Source organism: Ambystoma mexicanum, chromosome 6q (assembly GCF_040938575.1).
Source record: "Ambystoma mexicanum isolate Mex_15411 chromosome 6q, UKY_AmexF1_1, whole genome shotgun sequence".
NCBI lineage: Eukaryota > Metazoa > Chordata > Amphibia > Caudata > Ambystomatidae > Ambystoma > Ambystoma mexicanum.
In genome coordinates, this window is record NC_090937.1 from 1616967287 (window position 1) to 1616990381 (window position 23095).

The following is a 23095-nucleotide window of genomic DNA, read 5'->3' on the forward strand; positions in this document are numbered from 1 at the left end:
AACATTTCATAAACTAGAAACAATTCTCATCATTGTTCAACTTAAATTCAATGTCCAGTGTTAGGTAACAAATATTAGTGCGGCTCAACGCGTTTCGGGAATTCTTTCCCTTCTTCAGGAGCTGCTAGTTCATTCCTGTTGGGATTCTTTCATCTCTATAATTAATTAAATCAAGATAATACTTCAGTTACTTATACCAATGTATATTCTAGAATCATCAATGTATCTGTCGTGCGTTATTCTGAGGTTGGCAATCACCTCGATGATGCTCCATAGATGAATGTCTTATTCAAAAGTTGAGAGCTGTTCCATATAGTATGGTCTAGATCTGTGTTCCACTTCAATTAGTGTCAGCCTGTAGGCACAACAATACACATAGTGCTCTTTTAAAAGGAGGTAAAGTATGTCATTAAAAAGCTATTTACAATTAAAAGGTCCATTTTTAAGGAGAGAGTGTCAAATTTTAGTTTATACCTATTGGGAGATAGTCCATGCGCGATCCCTTTCATTCAATTGATTCCACTTATCTTCTTCTACAGTGAATTCCTATTGATTGTACTGCATCGTTTCACTGGTGTGGTGTTATCTTTCCTAAAATGTAGGGATACGAGTAGTATCACTCTCCATTCCAATCCCATATCGATTCTTAACAATACATAAGTTAACTTGTCTTCTTACCTCCTATGGGAGTTGTGAGTTTATCCTGTCGTACTTCAGTATAATCCCCCTTTGGCTCTGCCACAACCTTAGCGGTCAGTTGATGCATCTATAATAATCCTACAGTTGAATAATGATAGAGTGTTTCAGAAAGGCATCCCCTCCATGCAATGTTATCTCCTATCAAGTTGTTTCGAGTAGTGCTCACCTGTTCTAGATTGTCAGTTCCGTGTGGAATCACTGCTGCGGGTTCGCGAGGAATACTGAATCCAAAATGGCCGTTATTTATGGTTGCGTCATCATGTAAGCATGTGATGACGTCATCATTGTTTACAAAACATCATGTTGTGATGTTGAAAAGCTTTTTCTTTAGATTTGATAATGTTGATACTATATCTTCAAATATTAATCTGGCTATATAGATCAATTCTCATCTAGTGTCTTATATCCTAATGGGCAACTTCTAAGTGCCTCGTGATTATGTCAACCCAGGTTATTTTATACTTATATGGAGGCAGACCCTATGCTTCGATTTGTAAGAAAGTCACCTATCGGTTTACTTCCATAGAGAATAGTAGATTCTTAATTTGTAAAATACCTAGATGTTCTCATTAATTCCGATTGTGCCTTAGTGCCTCATCCCGGTCATCTCCACTCTCGGCACATGCTCACATTCTGGTCTTGGCATTTTAAGGAATCACATTTCATTATTAGTTAGAGTGCTTAATGGGACACTTACCATGATACACATTCATACACCAGGGTAATCATTGGCATTTTGATTTGTTACAATTTCAGTTAATCATTTAGGTTTTCAGTACACATTCAGTTGATCCACAAGGTACGCACATATTTTAGACCCCAAATTACCTCAAATGTTTTTCTTGGTTATATTTTTCCTGGTTGTATTCCTAATGACAGGTACACTTATCTACGAATGTACCTTAGGTTACTTGTGACCATGATGTTTAATGGCAGTGTCAATAGTGTTTATATTTTTAGTGGACCTTTCAGGTTGTCTGAATATTTCAAAGGAATGGGCTAAGGCTGAACTCCTCATTCATCCCGTCTGGTGTTAGACTATTCAAAGTCTCGATCCAGTGAATTTCTCTTTGATCCATTTGCCTGGCAGGATTTCCTCCTCTGGGTGCTTTTTTCACCACCTCCAGTATGATCACGTTAAGTTGCGCAAGTGTATGTCTGTTTGAGTTGAAGTGTTGAGCGACTCAAGACTTAGCACTGTTCGTTCTAATGGCACTCTTATGTTCATTCCATCTTTCTTTTGCTTTCCTGGTGGTTTGACCTATGTAAAATATCCCACACGGACAGCTAAGACCGTATATTACTGATTTGGTATCACATGTTGCAAAGTCCTTAAGTCTGATTTTATTACCCTTTTTAGGATGTCCTACATATCCTCCTTTCATCACGTTGTTGCCGTTGTTGCAACTTAGGCAGGGATAAGTCCCTGTCTTCTTTGTACTTAGTGTAATTTGTTTATCCCTTGGTTGTCTTTAGCCTTCACTAACTGGTCCTTTAGGATATGTCCTCTTTTGTAGGCTATTATCAGTTGTTTTGGAAATAGATGATGTAGTTGTGGGTACAGCTCTATGAGCCGGCAGTTCTTTTTGATTAGCCGTTTCACTTGATGGTTCTGTCCCGAATATCTCAGAGCATATAAGAAAGGTATTTCCTTTGGTTTATTTTTAGGTACCAATAAATCAGTTCTCTCCAAGTTTCTTGATTTGGTTTTAGCTTGATCAATTAATCATTTGGGGTAACCCCTCTCTGTAACCCCTCTCTGGGTATTTTTAGGTCAGTTTTTCACTTTCCACTTCTAATGCATCCTCTGTCGAAATGACTCTTTTTAACCTCATAAATTGGCTGTAAGGTAAATTGTCTCTCAAATGCTGAGGGTGATGGCTTAAATAGTGTAATGCATTATTGACATCTGTTTTTTATGATAGATGTTGGTGACTATTGTACCATTCTTGTTTTCAAGTTCTACATCCAGAAAATGCAACAATGGTGTGCCTACTTCCACATATAAACAAGCAACCTTGCTGCTCCTCACTGGTGATTTAAGCGCTTGATTAATGCATAATATATTCCCTATGAGGGGTCTCAGAGAGAGAGAGTGCCATCTCTAGTTCCTGCTAATGTCGAAACAAGTACCCAGTTTTCTGATTACGTGTTGCGGCCAGGCGCATCATCCTATGGTTTGGAGTTACCTGCTGTGCCAGCCATGAGTGAGGGGTCTGAGGTAACTAAATGTCCTTGTATGGCACGATCAGTGTGATTCCCCACAGTGCAGTTTAAGTGTGATGCATTGTCACTCTCCAAGCCCAATATGGCTGCAGTACCTGGCCTACTGTCAGAGTTCATTACTGGTGCAAGTTGCTGGAGTGACTGGGTCCTCTGTGTGTGCTTGGCATTCCACAAGGATGATGGATGCTACAACACGGCTGTTTAAAGGAAAAAGAGGCTATTGGCAGGGGTGGGGAGGGTGTGGGCAGGAAGGGGGTGCAGAGGTGAGGTCAGGACTGCTGGCTGAAATAGGTGTGTGATGGGTGGGAGTGGGCACGTGGGAGGCATGTGGATCATGAGGTCGGGGAGCAGCCAGGTTTTGAGGGCTTTCCTCAAGGGCAGGGGATCCTTTATGAGGCACAGTGCAAGGGGGAGGGAATTTCAGAATGTGGGTACAAGTAGAGAGAAGCAGGAGCCTCCTAGTCTGGAGAACTTGAAAGGTGGAAATGTAGGTTCCTCCATGCCCTGGGTGCCCAGTAGGTACATTCTTGTTTTTGTGTGCATGTGACTTTGCAGAGTGGAATGTGTTGTAGGTGTTGGCTGGCTGTTCTGGTGTTTGTGCGGGTGATGGGTCTGAATTTGTCATGAAGGTAACATGGTGTATTGAGGTGGAGTGCTTTGAATACAATGTAGAGTCCTTTGAAGGCAATTTCCTGGGGGTATTGGGAGCCAGTAGTGCTGGGCAAGAGTGGGGGTGATGTGTGAATGTGGAGGTAGGTGGAGGATGAGCCTGGCTGCTGCGATTTCTATGGCTTGCAGGGGAGTAAGGGTGCTGTTGGGTAGTCCAGTGAGGAGAACATTTCCATAGTCCATTTTAGAGAGAACCAGTGATTGAACTGCAGTGCGGATGTCGTCAGGAGGAAGGATGTGGCTGGCTTTGCATAGGAGATGTAGTTGTAGAGTTCATGTTTGGTGAACGTGGCTATGTGGTGTGTGAAGGAAAGGTCGGGGCAATGGTGAGAAGAATCCCTCAATAATCATCCATGATCATTAGGATCATCATTATTATTAACAATAGAAGTTTTTTTTTTAATATTATTATTAGTATTATTATTATCAGCAGTAGTAGTGGTAGTTGTTGTGGAAGTAATAGTATTGGTAATAGTAAAGCAGCAATGGAGTAGTAGTAGTTGTAATAGTAGTAGTACTAGTTCCCAGTAATATTAGTAGTAGTACTAGTGGTAGTAGTAAGAGTAGGAATATTAGTAGTAATAGTAGTAGTAGCAATAGTGTTAGTAGTAGTAATGGTTGTATTAGTAGTGGTAGCTGTGGTGTTAGTAGTAATAGTAGTGATAGTAGTACCAGTAGCGGTAGCAGTAGGCATAGTGGTAGTAGTAGCAGTAATACTAATAGAAGTAGTAGCAGTAATAGTAGTAGTAGTAGTGGTAGTGATAGTAGTATTGGAAGTAGTAGTGGTATTATTAGTAGCCATAGTGGTAGTAGCAGCAGGTAGTAATAGCAGTAGTGGTAGCAGTAACAATAGTAGTGGTCATAGTAGCAATAGTGATAATAGAAGTAATATCATTATTGTTTTCTTTTGTTCACCTTTTGTTTTATTTGTGACTTTGTTGTGATGTTCGTAGGTAGTGCAGCAGGCATGCCCTACCCACTGACACATGAAGTAGGAGTATGGAGGGCCTCTGGTCTTAGCTGTCCCATCCTTGGAAAATTCCATTACTCCTCCAATTGTTGTAAATAAACACACCTATAAAAGAACACTTACTAGAATGTTATAAGAGACGGTGCGGGTGGAAGGAGTATCTAACCGGGCGATGATGTCACTAAGGATTTAAATCAATTCCATGGAGTTTTATGGCGCATCTATTACAGACCCTAAAACTCGAGACCTGGTCTGGAAGGGTGGCATTCTACCTGGATAAAACACTGCCTTCTGGTGACTACATGATGACTGATATACAAAACCAAGACAATGGGCCTAATTACAACTCCGGCGGTAGCCATGCTGGTAAAACCGTCAGGCTGCCGCAAGAATTGGGATTTTTACTGGCGTCTGGCTCAAGGAAAACACCAGTGGGATTACGACCCTGGTGTTCCTAGAAGTCATGCACCGGAAAAATGTAAATCCTCATTTCCATTTCAGTCCCATAGGACTCAACGGAAATGGGGATGACGAAAGCAGCTGCACCATTTATAATAGTGCCGGTGCTTCCCGAAAAGACTGCGAGCGGGTGCCGTTCCACCAGCCAGGTCAGACCCAGCGGGCGGGACGGCAGCCGCCTGCAGACTAGGAGTGTGCCGGTCTGGTAACAACAGTGCCGGTAGGCTTATCGGCACCGTTGTTACTGGAACCGGAACCCTCGTAATGAGGCCCAGTGTGCTAAATCCAGAGCGGCAGACCCGCTCTGGTGGAACAAGGCATATCCAGCAATGAGATGGTTGTTTCAGTAGACACGCCAGTTCTGGATTTACACCCAAGGGCATTGGAACACAGACTTGGTGAATACCAAGCTCTTTGGTCCTCTAAAGTACACAAAAGCAGATGTGCAAGATTGTGATCGAAATAGTTGATCCCTCTATCGAGACAGAATCCCAGAATTGTATTATTCATGTGCTGGAATATAGCAGGTCTTTCTAGGTAGATTGCAGAGTAAGACTAGGCGGCGTTTATATTGCAATTTGATATCCTCAGTTACCCAGAAGCAAAGGTGGATTATCAGTGGATTGTTTTGGGATGTGTGGTAAATACCTTGATAGCAACTGGAAATAAGAAGAGTCGTAAATGAGGAGGTCGCCAGACCTTGATTAAATAAGGATGATGTGAAGAAGTCAAGATTGAAGATATAACCGGATGGGTGTCTTGGTGCTTAAATTAATAAATGTATAGGGTTTCACAAAAGTGCTCCGGTTCATAAACATGTGCATTCACCCAGAGAGGCATAGAGATGCCACTTTTTTTGCAGAAGGGTTTTTAGAACGCCTCTTAAAAGGGCACCGAAATATTCCATCTAGTGTAAAGGAAGTGTTCACTGCTAAATTATGTATCAAATGTATTGATGCAACAGTAAATTCTAGTGTACCCGTATTTCTGGATATTTCCTGTACCGTAAATCTGAATATTCATGCAGATTTTAGTGGAAGGGCCTTTATGGCAAAAAAACGATTAACTTATGCCGCTATATAGATGGATCCAGGTGACACCATGGCGTTACTGATGAATAACTGCTCTGATGAAGCTAAAAACACTCTTACCTCGTAGCTGAAAATAAAAAAAAAGACAGGACCAGACTTACATCCATTAGAAATTATCAGGATACAGTGCTTTTTTTGACAAAGCTATCTTAGAAGCACTTATGAAATTTTATTTAAAAAACTATATGAATCGGAACATAAATATAGTAATAACATTTGTAATTCTTTATTTTGATCTGTGGGTAGGAACTCTTATCCACAGTTGGACTTGAGTCCTTTAGAAACGCTTTTTCATGTGGATGAAAATAAACAAGGTGACTAAGGATTTGTGTGAAGGTAAAGGACATGGCTTTTCCATCCATTGCGTTAGCCCCTTTGCATCCTATCCTCCCTGATAATGATACACTTTATGTTCAGATTTCCAAGACAATGGACACATGACCGTGTCCTTTTTGGAAGCTTTGCTTATACTTTCCTCTAAAGAAGGCAAGGATAACACAATTCCTAAGAATTATAGTCCGATTTCACTAATTAATAGTGTCTGTAAAACAGGCACAACGGTTTTTGCCAATAGAATTGAACCATTTGTACTAACATTAAACAAAGCTGGTCAAGTTGGATTTGTTATGGGGCTAATGATGTCTGCTAATACTAGGCAATTTTTTGATATGCTACATGTTATCAATAATTGAATGCAAATGACAGCTATGCATTGGATGCAGAAAAGGCTTTAGACAGGGTTGAGTGGGACTTCGTATTTCAATCACTCCAATAGCATGGGCTGGTCCCAAATTAGATTTCTTTAATTAAACTATTATAGTCAAATCCAAGGACATCAATTTTGATGAATGGACAATTTTCCCTATAGTGCTTATTAAATAGAGGCACTCATCATTGATGCCATTGACCCTATTCTTTTCATTCTCTCTTTTCAGTCCTTCCTTGAGCTTATTAGACAGTGCCCCCAATGTATATTACATTCTAATTTGGTTCAGAAGGTTGGAGTTAGAGGTAAGAACGGTCCCCTGCGCACCTGGCAAGCTTTAGTTGGTGGTTGTAGTATAGCCTGCAACCTGGCACTTGGTTTGTCCGGAACCAGAACTACAAAGTTCCCAAGGGGTTGGTTAGTGAATGGTATGACAAACCTTGTTTAGTAGGGCCGCTGGCTGTTGGTTATTAACCAATGGTTGTAATCTTCCATTCTCTGAGTTGTCAGCATTTCTGGAATTAATGCAAAAGTGACTCCTGATTGGTTGTCATCAGTACCGATTTTAATGTGGTAATGGATCACATGTCCAGCAACGTATGCTAGGTGAAGGTGAATCAAAAGCCGATGCGTGTTTCGACAGTAGTTTTATTCAAGGCAGACAATTGGTAGTAGTCTGTAATAAAGAGTGGTGCACCACATTTTCGAGCATCTTGCTGTTATCCAAAGATTGGCTATCCAGCACATCTCCAGCACCCTACCGGGAGGCTGCCCAGGCACTCCACACCTTATGTTAAAATGCACCACATAATATATTAACACTTTGTATATGCACATTTGCCCGTGCCCACAGGTTTTTCCACAAGTTTTAATTATTTGGATATCAACTATTGAAAAATCCATTAAATCTAATGTGGCTGATTTATTGATTGCCACCTGGTCTCCACTTGATGTCACCTGGAGGGGTAGACTTGAATATACTAAAATTATGTTATCTCTGGTCACGTTGTTTTACTTAGAAATGCTCCTTCTCCCACTGCTACCTTCCTTTTTTAAATCTATAAACTCTATTTTAAGTAATTTTCTATGGGGTGCTAAAATGCAAGAACATTTTTTTGCTAAACTATTTAATTCTCATGAATATAAGGGGGTTAGATTCCCAAACCTTATTCCCAAACTTTATCGCAAGGAGTTTGTGCTTAAAGAGGCTCAATGGTGGTTTTCGAAAGATAACCATGGTAATATCCCTGTTTGGCTAGCCACTGAAAAAGAACGCCCACCCATTCTCCATTGTTGACTTGGTGTTTCTTTTTAACAATGTCAAACCTGTTTACTCCAAATTGATGAATTTAACAAAGTCAGTATAAAGAAATATCTATTTTCGCACATAGATAATACTTCAAACGTCCTATAACCATACTTGCGGCGTAACAGTAAGATCATAGTGAATGGTAGATCCCTATAGCGGAAACATTGATTGAGTAAGGGTCTTAGGTATATATATATATATATATATTGGATTTTCTTGGGTCCAAATCCTTCCTCCTTTAATGAATCTAGAATTAAATTGTCTCTTTCACATACAAAACTTCCACAGTGTTGCAAACTCATGTATTGATAACATACCACTTTTTGAGAATAACCTGCTAACTCCGGTTAATCGAAATTAAAGTATCTTGAATCAACATTGCTATTCAGAGCTTCACATTATTATGAACTGATCACAACTACTAACCCTGTACAAAACAAATGGCCAACTGTAGTGTAGTGGGAAATTGACCATAGCAGGGAGTTCCAAAGTTTAGAATGGTTGGTCAGTTGGAAGAATATTAAGCAAGTATCGACAATCACAAATGTAACAAAAACATTATTTATCTTTTCTCACTGAGCCTTCATTGCCCCTTTAAAATGTTTTAAAACGAAAATGTGTTAATAATAGTAAAGGTTGGGCTTGTTATACTAGTGTTGACTCCTCTGGGCACATGTTCTGTGATTGTGTATATGTTAAAAAAATGTGGACTCTAGTTTGGAACTATTGGGTCGACATATTTAATGTAACTATTCCCCTGACTGTTGCCAATATTCTATTAGGCAGTTTCTCTTATAATCTCATGCTCATGGACCAATCATTCACCTTGTATGACTTATTCATCGCAATTGCAATTCATATGATTACCTCAATTTGGAAAGATGTTCAAAATATGACTATGTCTGGTTGGTGGAAGAATATTCGCAAAGTTCATAGAATAGAAACATAGATTGCTAATAGCCCAAATGCATATGTTAAATATGGATGTAAATGATATTATTTAATTATTTAACAAAAAATGTATTTCTAACAATGAATATGATTTTAAGCACTATTGTATGAATTGGTTTTATGAACTGTGTTTGCCACTATTGTGTCTCCCGAGATGTGTTCCGCCCCTCTATGTATGTTGGCCACCCTATAATGCCACTGTATTGTTGCATAGTTATACAGTTACGTATTTGTCTACAGGTTATTTAATTATATTCAGTTGTGGTGGTATAACTAGTTTGGCAATTACCTATACAAATAATTACCAAATGAAATATTGTTGTCCCGAACTATATAAAATTGAATTAATTCACGCTCATTTCTGACTACTTAGATGCAATGGTTTACGAATAACATAAGATCTTTATTGTACTGTATAATTTGACATTTATGTATGAGATATATGTTAAATAAAATCACTAAAGTAAATAAAAAAGAAGTCAAGAAAGCAACTGGAGCTTAACTCCACACCTCTGACTTTTGCTCTGGTCCACCTACTAGCACAGCGTTGCACAGAATCAAGTCATTGGATGTTGTGGTAGCTATGTCTAGCCGGAGAGTCTCTGGACAAAGGACAAGGCTGTTGCCTGCAATCACTCTCCTGAGCTTTGGGACATCCGCCTTGAAAGGACACGAGCCCTGCGAAGAAGCTAGGAGGAGTGCCACACAAGTATCAACCAGCGTCCATCTATTATGGACATTTTCGAGACAGTCGAGTCCTTCAACCGCATCCGGCTGCACTGCTGACTGTTGTCACGTTGCAATCACCAGAGAAGTCCGAGCCGCCTCGACCAGCATTCCAGATCCACTAACCAGCACAGAGACAACGATTTTTGGACCCAAGCTGCCACATCAGACATCCTGCAGACGTCCATCCAGCCTCACTGGCCGAACTGCCTGCCGCCAGGAACCCGTAACTCTCTCCCACCACTAACATTGTCTAAAGGGCTGCAAAGCATCCTGAACCAGCCTTGCCACTGTCGAGCACCAAGAACTTCTTCAGCACCAGATACATTGTGGTTCTGCCCCCCCTGGTCCTTCTCCGAAGGCCCCTAGAGACAGTTACGACCCTTTGCCCATTCTGGAACTGAATAACTTTGAACTGTAAGAATGATTACTTTACCAGCTACCTTCCTCTCTGTATCCAGACTGCATCCCTTTCCCTCGTGTCTGTCCTCTGTGTTCCTTTACAGTGTGGGTTGTATTTTTTAGTGTGCTAGAACTGTCTGTTGTAGTAATAATAAAGTAGATATTTGTATACAACCTTGACTGGACATTCCCTTTTATCATTAGGTTATAATTGTATTTTCACTGTGTTGCAACAAACCAACGATCCACAAGCTTGCGGAGATAAGCCTGCCATTCCGTCCACGTTACCAAAATTGGACAAGGAGGTTTATAATTCACTTGTATTCCAATCTGTTTGGATCCCTTCTGGTGGACTAGAGGTGTGGAGATGATTGATGGTTTAGAAACCGATCTTGATCCCTGGAGCACTGGTGACCCAGAAGTTGATTCGTCAGACGAGCCCCGGCCATGTTAATAGTGCTTCCTTTCTCCATCACTTTATGAGTTCTCACTGTTCCTGCTCCTCCTCCACTCACTATGACTTGGTCTCTACCATAAACTTGATGTCACTATGGAAACGGCCTAAGCTCGCCAGTGGCATCGCTCATTTCTTGTGTTCACACTGCAGTGCTTCATAAACACCCAAAAATGTAAATAAACAAGTAAAAATAGGCAAATAAATGCATGGGCGTGGACAGGTCAGCTGCAGGGTGGCTTTCTAGCAATAGAGCACCCTGCTGCCCTGCAAACATGGTTCTCTGGGAGCAATCATTGACAGTGAAAAACAGAAATCGTGTTGTCTTGCAACCACCTGGCACGCCCCCTCCTGAATGTGACGACAGCTTCCCCATAGATATATTCTGAGTGACTATTCTCTTCTCTACTCAACACCAGCAAGACAACTGCCACGCTGTTCACCAGAAATAAGATCAAGGAGTACCCGCACATCAGCCTCAACGGGGAGACCAACAAGTGGGAGAGCAGCAGCCACTACCTTGGTGTGATCCTGGACAGCAAACTCAACTGAGAAAGCCATATTGAGAATACTCAGCAGAAGGCAACAGGAAAGATGGCAGCGCTGTACCCACTCCTGAAGAGCAAGTCCATGCCCCTCCGGACAAAGATCAACGTCTACAAGGCGATCATCAGACCAACCCTGACATATGCCTCCCCAGCCTGGATGACCTGCCATGAGCGACACCGGAAGAGTCTTCAGATAGTCCAGAACAAGGCCCTGCGGATATCGTCTGGAGCTCCAATCTTCACAAGGATAGCAGACCTTCACAGAGACCTGGACATCGAGATGTTGGACGAACATCTAGCGAAGCTGAGTAAGAACTTCTGCCAAGAACTGGATCAGAACCCGAACCCTCTGATCAGAAGACTCACTGCCACCACTGCAAACCCTTTCGACTGCTACCCGCGGCCCATCACTGCGAAGACCCTGTGAAACAAGACCTACTGTGACTAGTCCACACAGACCAAGAAGAAACCAAACCCGCGACTACACACTTAACCCGAGAAGATGGAGCAATGAGGCTCAAGCCTCGGCATCCAAAAATCACCGCTGATGGATACAAATCTATCTGGCCTTCACAAATGCAACAGGGGAGGCAGCTTAGTGGGTTGGGAACGTGCTGCTGGGGATCTGCGAGCAAACTGCAGGCTGCACGTGCACGGTGGATAGAAACGTGCACAGCAACAGACTATTCAGTGGTCACATGCGTTCTCTGGCTCTTTAATGGCGCTTTGGTTCTTGGGAGGCCTGGAGCGCACCTTGAATAAAAAGCGTGGCTTCATTAATTAAGTGCAGCGTTTCGCACACAGAGACAGATGAGGTGGACTGTGCCCTGAAACGTTAAGAAGCGTGCGTTTGGATATAAAGTGCCCATTATTTGTTGCCACTAATGATAATTATTTATATCATTTTATCATTGTTTTTGTATTACTATTATTACTATAAACTGGTCAGATAGCTCAGTGGGTTGAGTGCTCGCTGCTGCAATCTGAGGTGACGTGCAGGTGGCAGGTTTAAATCCCGGCAAGGCACACTCAGTCTTTCATCCTTCCAAGGTGGATAAATGAGTACCAATTTGAGATGGGTGATATTGTATGTAAATATGTGCTCCTAAAGCGCTTTGGATGAAGGCGCTATATAAATAACACATCATTACAATGAAAATAGTTTTGAATTGTAAAATGCATTTTGTCTTCTCCTGCACATCTCTGAGCAGAAACGATGGGGCCCGCTGTACCCCCATGTTCTCTCTACCCTGGAAATGTGTGTGTATAAATGAGGCTAATCCAGAACCTGGTTCCGCATTCTGGGTATCCGAGGGTTAAAGAGAGCGACGTGCCGCGGCCGCAGCTCGGGTCGCATTGGCCGTCAGTTTATCTGACTGTGATGGACACTGGGTTGGAAACGGAAGTGCGCTCCGTGGGCAAGTGGCATACTGCCTCACAGGACACGATGAGTGCTGTCAGAGGGCAGACTAGCACTCCGCCGCCCCGCCTTCTCTTGCTACCCAGTGCCTCGCTTCTTACGCGGGCCGCCGTGGCAGCCGCAGCCGGGATAGCACATGGGTAGCTAAGCCGTGTGATCTTGGTTAAACGATGATGAACGCTGGGGCTCTATAGTCATGAATTGCTTTCAATGTTAAAGCGTCAGTGTTTGATATTCGGAACTACCCCCAAGAAACCATAACACAAATAATATGGTGTGCCCCCTCCCCCCTCCGCTGGCTGGCAATCACTTCACACCCCTACACACCCCTTTTTCCCAACCCCTCCAGATCAGGGTCCACTACTTAAACTTCTCTCCGATTTACCCAGTTCTTGGCTGCTATTGCCAACACCCTTTAACCAGAGCCCCGCGCCCCCTCCAATTCAAGCACGCGCGTACACTTGAGTAAGTCTGGCCGTGGTGGTTGTATGCGACGGGGGCGGAGGGGGCGATGGTGGGTTAGAGGTGTGTGACTTGCTCTTTAGGGTGTGAGGGAGGTTCGTGCACACGGCCACTGGCGCGCGCAGCAGTGGGTGCCATGTATAGGCACCTTGCCGAGGAGCTTCCCGGGAGAACAGAATGGGGGGGGGGGAGGGCTGGTGGATGGCCGGGAAAACGCCATCGAACAGTAGAGCAGCCGCTTCCTTAAATCCACTGTGAACGTGCCAGGTGGATGCACACTTCAGAGCACGGAGTCGGGGTGAATGGCACGGGGTCGGCGGCAGGCACCACTGAAACCGGGCGCTGTTCCCGCTTACGGCCCTCAGCCCTGGTGTAGGCGCCCCTCCTCCGACCATAGTTAAAGCGCAACATATCTATACAAACGGACTGGAGCGGAACATGATGCATTCATTAATTAATACATACAATAATTGTGACCATCAAAATGTTTTAACCTCACGTCTATTTATTATTAGCACCATGGGTAATAATAGTAATCGTTATTTTTATTAGTAACAGGAAAAAAGAACAATAATATTAACTATAATAGTTATTGAGTATTATTAGCATCTGTAGTGCTTGTACTGGTGATATTAGTATTAATGTAATCCGTTGTAGTAATTATACGGATCATTATTATATTAATAAAACGCACTTGCGAGAAATATTTTTGAAATGTCTAATCCTACACATATTTTTATTTTTATTTTGCACCTCTAGATGTGTGTGTACGCTGTGTGGAGTGCTTGCGTTTTTATCGCGCCCCTTGTGTTAATGGGTTTGTTTACACCTCTGCCACTTCGCTTTGAAGGCAAGTGTCTCCCCACGCTTCCTTTGCACTGGCCGAGTTCGCGGACTATATGATTCGCATGGCGCCATGAACTGTTCTCCCACATGTATGTCCTCAACCCTGCGCTGCGGGGGCACAGAGACCGTACTGGTGGTCCTGCACAGGACAGTACCGGGGCTCCAGCTGCCTTTGCGTGTCCTCGTGTTTGCTTCCACGGCTCATTGGTCGCGCATTAGAGCCACACACGGGACCTGCAGTGCAAGTCACAAAGTTCCCTGAAGAAACATCGCGGCACTCACTTTCTCCCCAAAGACATGAGAACGAACTGCTGCGATTGGTTCCGGTCTTTTCGTGTCCATCAAAAGATTGCCGACGTTCACACATTTCTTTTATTTGGGGGGTCGGGGGGTCCTTCCGCTTTCAGTCTGCTCCTTAAGAGCAAAACCCAATGCAGCCTTCTTACTGGAAGTGCAACTAAAAAGTAGCAAACTCATTTGTATTTTTCGCGGTGTCTCAGCCCAACCACCTTTGCAGAAAAAAAGCGACACCCGCAAGGCGTGCAAAGTAAAGCGTCTGTGATTGTTGAATAGCTCTGAGAGATGTGTCGGCCCTTATAGAAGTAGCACAGCTTTCCAATGCCGAGCGAACTAAGACATCATTCTAAGCTGTAAAGGGTTATTTTAATAACGAATGAGGCTTTTTATGTAAAGGTTGAAGAATAGAGTATTGCGCAGAAATAATGCGCCTGTCCACAGAGGACACGTGTCTTTGGCACTGGGGGGCATCTCTCATTTAATGGGCTGCTGGGGCGTGAACAGGGGGCCTTTCCTCCAATCAAGAATGCCCTCTTTTTTGCGGCAAATAACGTTAAAACGTAACGCTGTAAAACAGAACGCGCGTTAGAGCACAGGTTCGTTTTGAGCGCACGTTTGGACTCTCGCGCATTAAAGGACATGTGCCAACTTTGACAACGAGGCGCTGTACACATAACCTAGATGACGTAAATAATCCTAACAGGTGGCTCTTCGAATCGCTGGCATGCGTGTAATATGTTTCCTAATTATAGTCTTCGAAAGGATGAAGGGCTGAGTCGGCAACGCTGAGAATTGGGCACTCACTGCGGGCTGCACGCATATATCAGACGCGAGCGCTCCGCCCGATATTAAAGAGTGCAGGGATCATTTTGAGACAACTAGAATATTTCTTTTTTTATCCCGCTCTTTTCCAGATGTCCAGGTTGTTGGGGGAGAGGGGCCGTACTCTGACTTTCTCACCAAGGTCACACAGCCCGTGCTGCACAAGGCCTCACACTCACAGGGATCTCTTATCATTTTAACAGGCTCAGCAAGCACACCCTTTGCAATGGGCGGAGGGTTGTGTGAGGAGTGATGTTAACAGGTTTCAATACATGCAATATCTGTCCTTAAGGTTCATATATGTCGCATTTAGCATAGTAATTAGGGACAGCCGGGACTGGCCTAGTTAGCTCACAGCACCCCGTTTTGGGATTGTGGGGTAGGAAACGCCACGCATGCAAGTGTCAAGATTCCGGGTGCACAACTAGGCGTGGGTGACCCTCTCTGGTCCGACGTGCGACCGTGTGGATGCGCTCGCCACGGGGCCCACTTGTGCAGTCGCCTGTAATCTGCAGCCCCTTCCAGACTTTGCCCCCGCTCACCCCTCTCCAATTCCCCGTCCACCCTTCCCTCAGGTGTTTGCCCAACTGAAAATGCACCAATCGACCTGTTTGGATATAAACTCTGCTGGTTTGTTGTCCTTCGATATTAAAACGGAGAATCGTATGTTTGTAGGGGCGGCTATGAGATGTGGACAGGGGCTGGGGGGGTTCTCTAGTTCTAGTCCGCCTCCCCGCCCAGCAGGCCCTGCTAATTACCGCACTTGGCGCCTCTTGTCTGGGACAAACCGCATTACTCCCCGGTCCCTCTGCGTTTCCACTTGTAAACGAGTTTGATGTATGGAGCAGCTGGGGGCCGCCTGAGCGCCCCCTCCCCCGGTCGGAGGAGCAGCAGGTCCTTAATAAGCGGACGGTGCCTGCCTGGGGCTGTGGGGGCTCGTCTGCCGCTGGTGGGGGCTGGGCGGGGAGTGCCCGGCCAGCCCCCTCGCCCCCTGCACTGATGGATGGCTGCCCGCAGGCCATGGTCCCGCCAGCACAGACACCTGCCTTCCCGGGACCTGTGCAGAAGGCTGGGAGAAGCGCGAGGATGCGCGAGGGCTGGGAGGGGGGGGGGGTCGAGAGAAGGGGTATTTTTAGCCCCCGATTCATAATTAAGAGCGGGGAGCTCCGCCCCTCAGGTTTCTGCACGTGTGTTTCATCCCTTGCCCAGATGGTCATATTTCATTAACTTCCCTGCACCCCCAGGCTTCCGAGCTCTCCCAAGCCCTGCCAGACCGATCCGCCCCCCCCCTTCGCTCTACACGCCCCCCCCCACTCAAGCCCCCCCCGCTCCCTTTCCTCTTCCCCCCATTCAAGCCCCCACTGCTCCCTTTCCTCTTCCTTAGTTCCCATAACACATAATCATGTTTGACTAACGAGATGCTACGAATGGCGGCTTTTACTCATAAGCGAGTTAAACAATGAATACTGCCACACACGTGTTCGTGTTGTATGGTTCTCTAGCGCCGCGCCCGAGCTGTGGAGGGGTCTAAGCGCACTATGATGCATCCACCCATTCATCCGCCAATGGCTAAGTGGGGCACACAGTCCACCTGGAACTTTCGTTTGCAGTTAATGGCATAGCCCTACTCAAGGGCCTCACTTCGTGGCAGAATGCCCATTTGTGACGGAGGTATAGCATAAACATTTCTCTTTTTTTGTAAGGTTTCATTTTTTTATTTAAACATGACACATATCAAGTTCGAATGATCAACGCAGGATAACAGATGAACGTACAGATTGGTAACTACGGATCTGCAAAAAATCTGTACTACAGTGAAGCAGAAGAAGAGAAAGAGGAAAGCTCAGGCGACACGAAGCAACACAGGTTCGATCCCCGGGTCCCGCTTAGAAACCTCTGGGTATTTAAGCGCGTTATAAATACGCAACGAAGACAAAAAACAGTTAAGCAAAAACAATTCCTGTAACAGCGCCTCGATGCCCGCGGGCTGTGTGATTGCTTTAAAAATGCAAAATAAATAAAATAAAGAAGGAAAAAGAGGTGAAGTAAAACATAACCAAAAGTTATAATATATGACAACAGTAATTCATAGTAAGTGCATGACTCAAAACAACCATTTCTTTAGCCAGGATGACAATGGCCTATATAGACACGCAGAACTGAACAGTGTACACTGCAAACAACACAGAATTCTGATAAAACAGAACAGTACATGTTTCCAATTTGGTCACATTAACACATTCTAGTAATTCTGCCTCTGAAGGTATGGTGGGAGGCATGGGGTGGCTGATCAAATACCCTTTTATAAAGAACTCCATGCAAAAAGTACAGTGCCCTCTCCACTGGGACTGTCTCGTTCTCCAGCCCTTTCCTGCGAAGACAATAGCCAAGGGTCAAAGGTAACATACATTCCTAGGTATAGCCTGCTGGGGCCAAGTACCCTGCAGGTAGGGGGGTGGCCTTTCTAGTCAAAGACTGCCCTGTCCAAAAAATGACAATTGCGTGTCTCAAAAGGGTCTGGTGGCAGAGGAAACTATAATGGCAAGCCCTGTTTGTTTGAGCAGGGTGGCTCTTGAGATCATGCAATTATAAAGCCATGAGGCAATTTGGTGTCATATAGATGAGAACCTGGATCAGTGACACAATCAGAGACCCACCCAGGCATCCTATTGGTGGAGGTGAGCAGACGTCTCTTTTGATGCTCTTGGAGAAGGAATGGCAGCTCCTGGGTGAGGACTCCCTTCAGAAAGTAGCCTGGAATAAAGGCCCAGTCAACCCAGGCGTTCCAACAGCGTGTATTCTGTTAGGACTTCCCCAACTTCCTGCTCCCTCCACACTTCTTGATGAAAGAGCACTCTCGTGTTACAGCATGCTTGCGTTGCACCAACCATCTGTGACACATTGCCTCAATTAGGAGAGGAAATCATCTCCTTTTTTAATACATTTTTGAACTTTCAGAAGAAGAAAGAAGATTCTCTGGAACTTTGCTGGGACCACAGTTTATATCAAAGTCCACTGCTATAGAGGTGAACACAGAAAGCCCCATATCCTAGGCAAGCTCCCCTCGCTACCCATGCTAAGGGTACTTTTGGGGTATCTAGCTTGTTGAACCAGGCCTACTGCATCTGTGACACTGGATCCAGGACCTTGCTCACTGGAGGTGGCCAAAACCTGCAAGTTTGCTTTACACCCACATGCCTGGTAGGTACAGGAAAAAAAGGAGTCACCTACCCTGATGAGACTGTGGCGGGGGCCTCACAGCAACCCATAAGCCCCTGACTCCAGCATCAACCCACTTGTGAGCTACACTGACATGCACATCTCCTGCCTGTCCAAGCTTATTCACGACCCGGCCACTTCTGCTAGTGAACCACACTGTGAGTTGAACTCAGTAATCCAGCTCACCAACTCGAGGCTACATTACTGCCTCAGAAAGTGCTCTGAAGACTGCCTTGGCACTGTTGGCAACAAGAACAAGCCAAAAGGTATCTGCAGTGGCCCTGTGCCCCTGGCCCAATCCTTTGAGGGCATTAGTGCATTTTAAGGCTCCACTCTTTACGTTTTTTTTACAAAGACATCTTTTTAATGACATTTATGCAGAAGTATTTAGTTGTGTGAATTTTTTATTTGATAAAAGGGCCTAGTTTCATTGAACTTTGTCTGGGCATTATTTTATTTTGCATTTGTTGTACTAATGCAGTTTGGGTTGCTACTGTTACCTGCTCACACCCACTTGTGAAGACTATAGACTACCCTCGGCCCCCATTACCAAAATAGGAAAAAAAAGAGGTTTACCGTACAGCCGTAGGGTGTGCCTTGTTTCACCTTTATGATTCAGATCACTGTTGGTTTAGTGGTAGTGTGGGGTTCAGTAGAGGCTTTAGCCACTACTCATCGATGTACTACTTTCAATTTCAAAGCAGTTTCGGTGGTGGAAGTTGTGACAAATCAACTTCCGGGGAACCAGTTGTCCAGGGATGAATATCGGTTTCTATACCATCAATCAGCCCCACACCTCAAGTACACCAGAAGGGATCCGAACAGATTGGAATCACAAGTCAATTATAAACCTCCTTGTCCAATTTTGGTAACATGGACCGAACGGCAGGCTTATCGCCGAACGGTCATGGATCATTGGTTAGTTGCCACACAGCGAAAATACAATTTTCACCGATTGATGAAAGGAACTGTCAAGTCAACATTGAACAAAAATATCTACTTCTTATGATTACAAAAGACAGTTCTAGCACACTACACAAAACAACCCACCCTGTAAAGGAACACAGAGGACAGACAGTTTCACGAAGGAAAGGGATGCACTATTGATGCTGACAGGAAGGTAGTCAGTACAGCAATTAGTCTTAACTGTTAAAGGTTATTTGGTTTCAGCACCAAGGGAGCAAGGGGTCGTAAATGGCACTAGGGGCTTTTGGAGAAGAACCAGGGGGACAGAACCACAATGTACCTGGTGCTTGAGATGATCTTCATGCTCAACAGCGTCTAGTCTGTTCCAGGGTGCTCTGTAGATCATGCGACAAGTTCAAGAGAGGAGACCGCTGCAGGAATCATGCGGCAGCCGTTTGGCAAGCAAGGCTGGACGAACAATTGCAGGCTGGCCTACACAGTGTCTCAGGGTCAAGAATCGTCTCTGTACTGGTTGTCAGATCTGGAACACGGTCGAGGCGTCTCGAATGGCTTTAGTGAATGCATCATGACAGCAGTCAGTGGTGCAGTTGGCCATGGTTCGAGGGCACTACAGCCTTGATAATCTCCTTAAAAGATGGCCGCTGGTTGATGCTTGTTGTGGCACTCCTCCTAGCTTTCTCACAGGGCCCGTGTCATCCTTTAAGGCAGACGCCTCAAAGCTGAGGAGAGTGTTTTGAGGCAATGGCCTTGTACTTTGTTCAGAGACTCTCTGGCACTTCCCACCTAGGAAGCTTGCTGGCAGAACCTATCAGGGCACGCTGTGTGCTGGCTTGGTACTGGTCCTGGATCTTCTGGACAGGTCCTCCAAGTCCAGTATCTCCCTCTGCTCCCTGGGAGATGCTTAGGGGAGGGATCTTGCTTCCCTCCCAAAAATTCTGGCCTTCCTTCACTGGCGGAAGCTGTAAGACAGACTGTACCATCAGCCAGGGTCTAAATGAGTTGTTCTTTTTACTCCTATCAAAGTCGTCAGATGATCTGCTAAGTGAGGGGCTGAGCCCTCTTTTAAAGCCAAAAGTGCCCCAGTGATTGGTGCAGAGTAAGCCTACCTTAATGAACCATTCCCGGGTTCTCACCAACAATCTTCTGTTATGCATCAGGTCAAAACCAGAGTGCTTTGCAACAGGAAAGGTAAGGGGTGACAACATGTACTACTAAGTCCCACCTCCTATCTGTTGTGGCATAACCAGAGTGCTTTGCAAAAGGAAAGGTAAGGGGTGACAACATCTACTACTAAGTCACACCTCCTATCTGTTGTGGATCAAAGTGTGTCTCAGGTTAATTGAGCTCTCTGTGACTCCTGATCAAAGCGCAGGTCTCCCTTGAAGTTTGTGGCGAGAACACACTTTCTGTCTCCATCAAATCACATACTTCTTCCCTCTGAAATGGGATTCCTTGCAGGCGTTGCCTACAGTAAACTGTTGTCACAGTCATGGCATTCACTGCACTTCATACAGAGGGTTGGGAGCTAGGTTGAAGCTGACACATTACATATTAAATAGGTGTTGGTGTTTCCTGTACCTTGTGTTAGTTCTGTGACCAGGCCTCTTCGCAGGTCTGTTTTCATTTAACTCTCATCAGTATGCGCTGCCACCACAAAGACCTTTGACAATAGAACAGGGTGGATCCTTGGAGTCTTTGATATTTTAATTAGGCTGGCCATGGCCGGAGGAAGGTTTTGCCTAGCCTTCCCCCTTCAGAGATGCTTTGATGTACGCATGGCTGTCATGTTCCAGTTAATGTGACAGGGATTACTGCACCTGTAGGTTGTGTTTCACCAGAGTAGACTTGAATATATGTTTGTGGAACGGCGATCATAGGAAAATGTTTGCTGATTATCTCCACACATTTTCTGAGGTTGATCTCCAATTATTCATTTTAATTGAAAAACTTTAAAAAAGCCCAGGTGAGCACACACTCCACGTGCAGATGGTGGGATTCCTCACAGTAGGGGCTAGTACCAATAAATGGTTTCTCGGCATGTCAAACTAGAAATTATATCGTGCCTCCTATTGCTATGAATATATGTATATTGGCCTACGCCAAGCTGCAAACAAGCTGCTTATAAACTACATGTGAATAAACTCGCATTGCAAGGTCCTGACCTTAGAAACCATGTAAACTGTCATTTTGGGTCAAGCTGCCATTTTAGGTTTTCTTGCTCTATAAAGTCACCATGTGAGCTAAAATGGTAGCCTATGTTATTCAGAACAGGACTTGATTGTCATGACCTCTGTACAGCTAATGTATAACTTGCCTGCAGGCCACTTGTTAGGGTCATGAGCTGAGACCTTGTCCTTCTGCTGACCTGTGTGCAATGGATTACCTGTATCACCGAAACTGATCTATAATTGAATGAGAACACCTGCTTAACTATATTGTAAAAATGAAGTCCCGCATTGTAATGTTAGGCCTAGCGCATACATTATTACCATTTCTTCTTGTTAATGTATAAACCTAAGATGAACTAGATTTGACCTGGCAAGGGACCCTAGAGCAGTAACTTATTTATGGAATGGTTAACCTGCAGAAAGGCTGGACAACAGGCTGGAGAAATGTATAAAAGCCTGACTGTTTCAATGAATATTTGCACTCACTGAGCACACCGAACCACGCCGGAGTTCGCTGTGTTGTACTGAGGGTCGATAGCTATCTGAATTTTGTTCTGTTCTTTTGTAACTGGATTCAGTATAAAATAAAGTACTTTGTATGTTCCTTTGTAACCTGTGTTTGGTGTGTTTCCTTTTAGGTTACCCTGCCTCATATTATTTCCTTGTTTTCACAGGCATTCAAGACAGCAGCCGCCAATCAAGAAGTAGGCAGTGATCATAGAGCCAATCCTGATCTTCCTACTAGGAAGCAGATGTGGGGTTTAACAAAGGCCCAAACAAACATAACTGAAAGGCCCACTGTAAAAATGACCGGCCAGCCTTCAAAAACTTCCACACTGAAAATTGGCCTATAAATGCAGACTGTGTTGTGTTTCTGCAAGTAACACAAGGAAGAGCTATGTGAATGGCCAAGCATTGGAAATTGAACGGCCTATCTTTCATTACAAAAGGAAAGGATGAACTGAAAAGCAGCATTTTTATCTGAAACTGCCACACATTGAAATGCTGTGTACACTGAAAAGTAAGGGAAACTCTGCCTCATAAGTGAGAGTTAAAGCGCAGTAACCTTTTAGTTTAAAGCAACATAAGGCCCACCTTCCAGTACAAAAGCCTTTCAATTAAAGATTGCAACATTAATAAAAATTACTGTGTGCCAATCAAGGGACTGAAAGTGAAATGTCCTGAAGTAGGTTTATTTTGCAGTTAAATCAAGACATGAACAAATCTTTCCCTGCAAAAATAAGAATATCAGAAAAAATATCAGAAAAAAAACATGGCTTGTGTTGACAAGATGCAATGTATTAAAATATAGATGATGCTTCACAGGCAAATTAATGGCAACAATTGTAAAAGGCCACTTTATTTCCTTGGGTCATATATAAATTCCATTTAGGCCGGAGAGAGAACCTGCTGTTTGTTGCTGGGCAAATTTGAAAGGCCTGTCTGGCTACTAATCTGGAAGGGAAATCTCTGTGGAACTAATGTACATTCCAAGTATTTAGGACAAGGCCCGATCAACACAGACACAGCCCTGAATGGGGAAAATACAAGAAATAGAAGATTTGGAGATCAAAATTGTGGTCCATTTCATATAACATGACAAAGTAACAGATGTCAGCATGGCCACATGAGATCACAGGGCCAGTCTGGCAACTTATCTGCAATGGGAGAGCTCAGTGTGGCCAATGCATCCCAACTATTTACGACCTGCAGCCCACCAACTT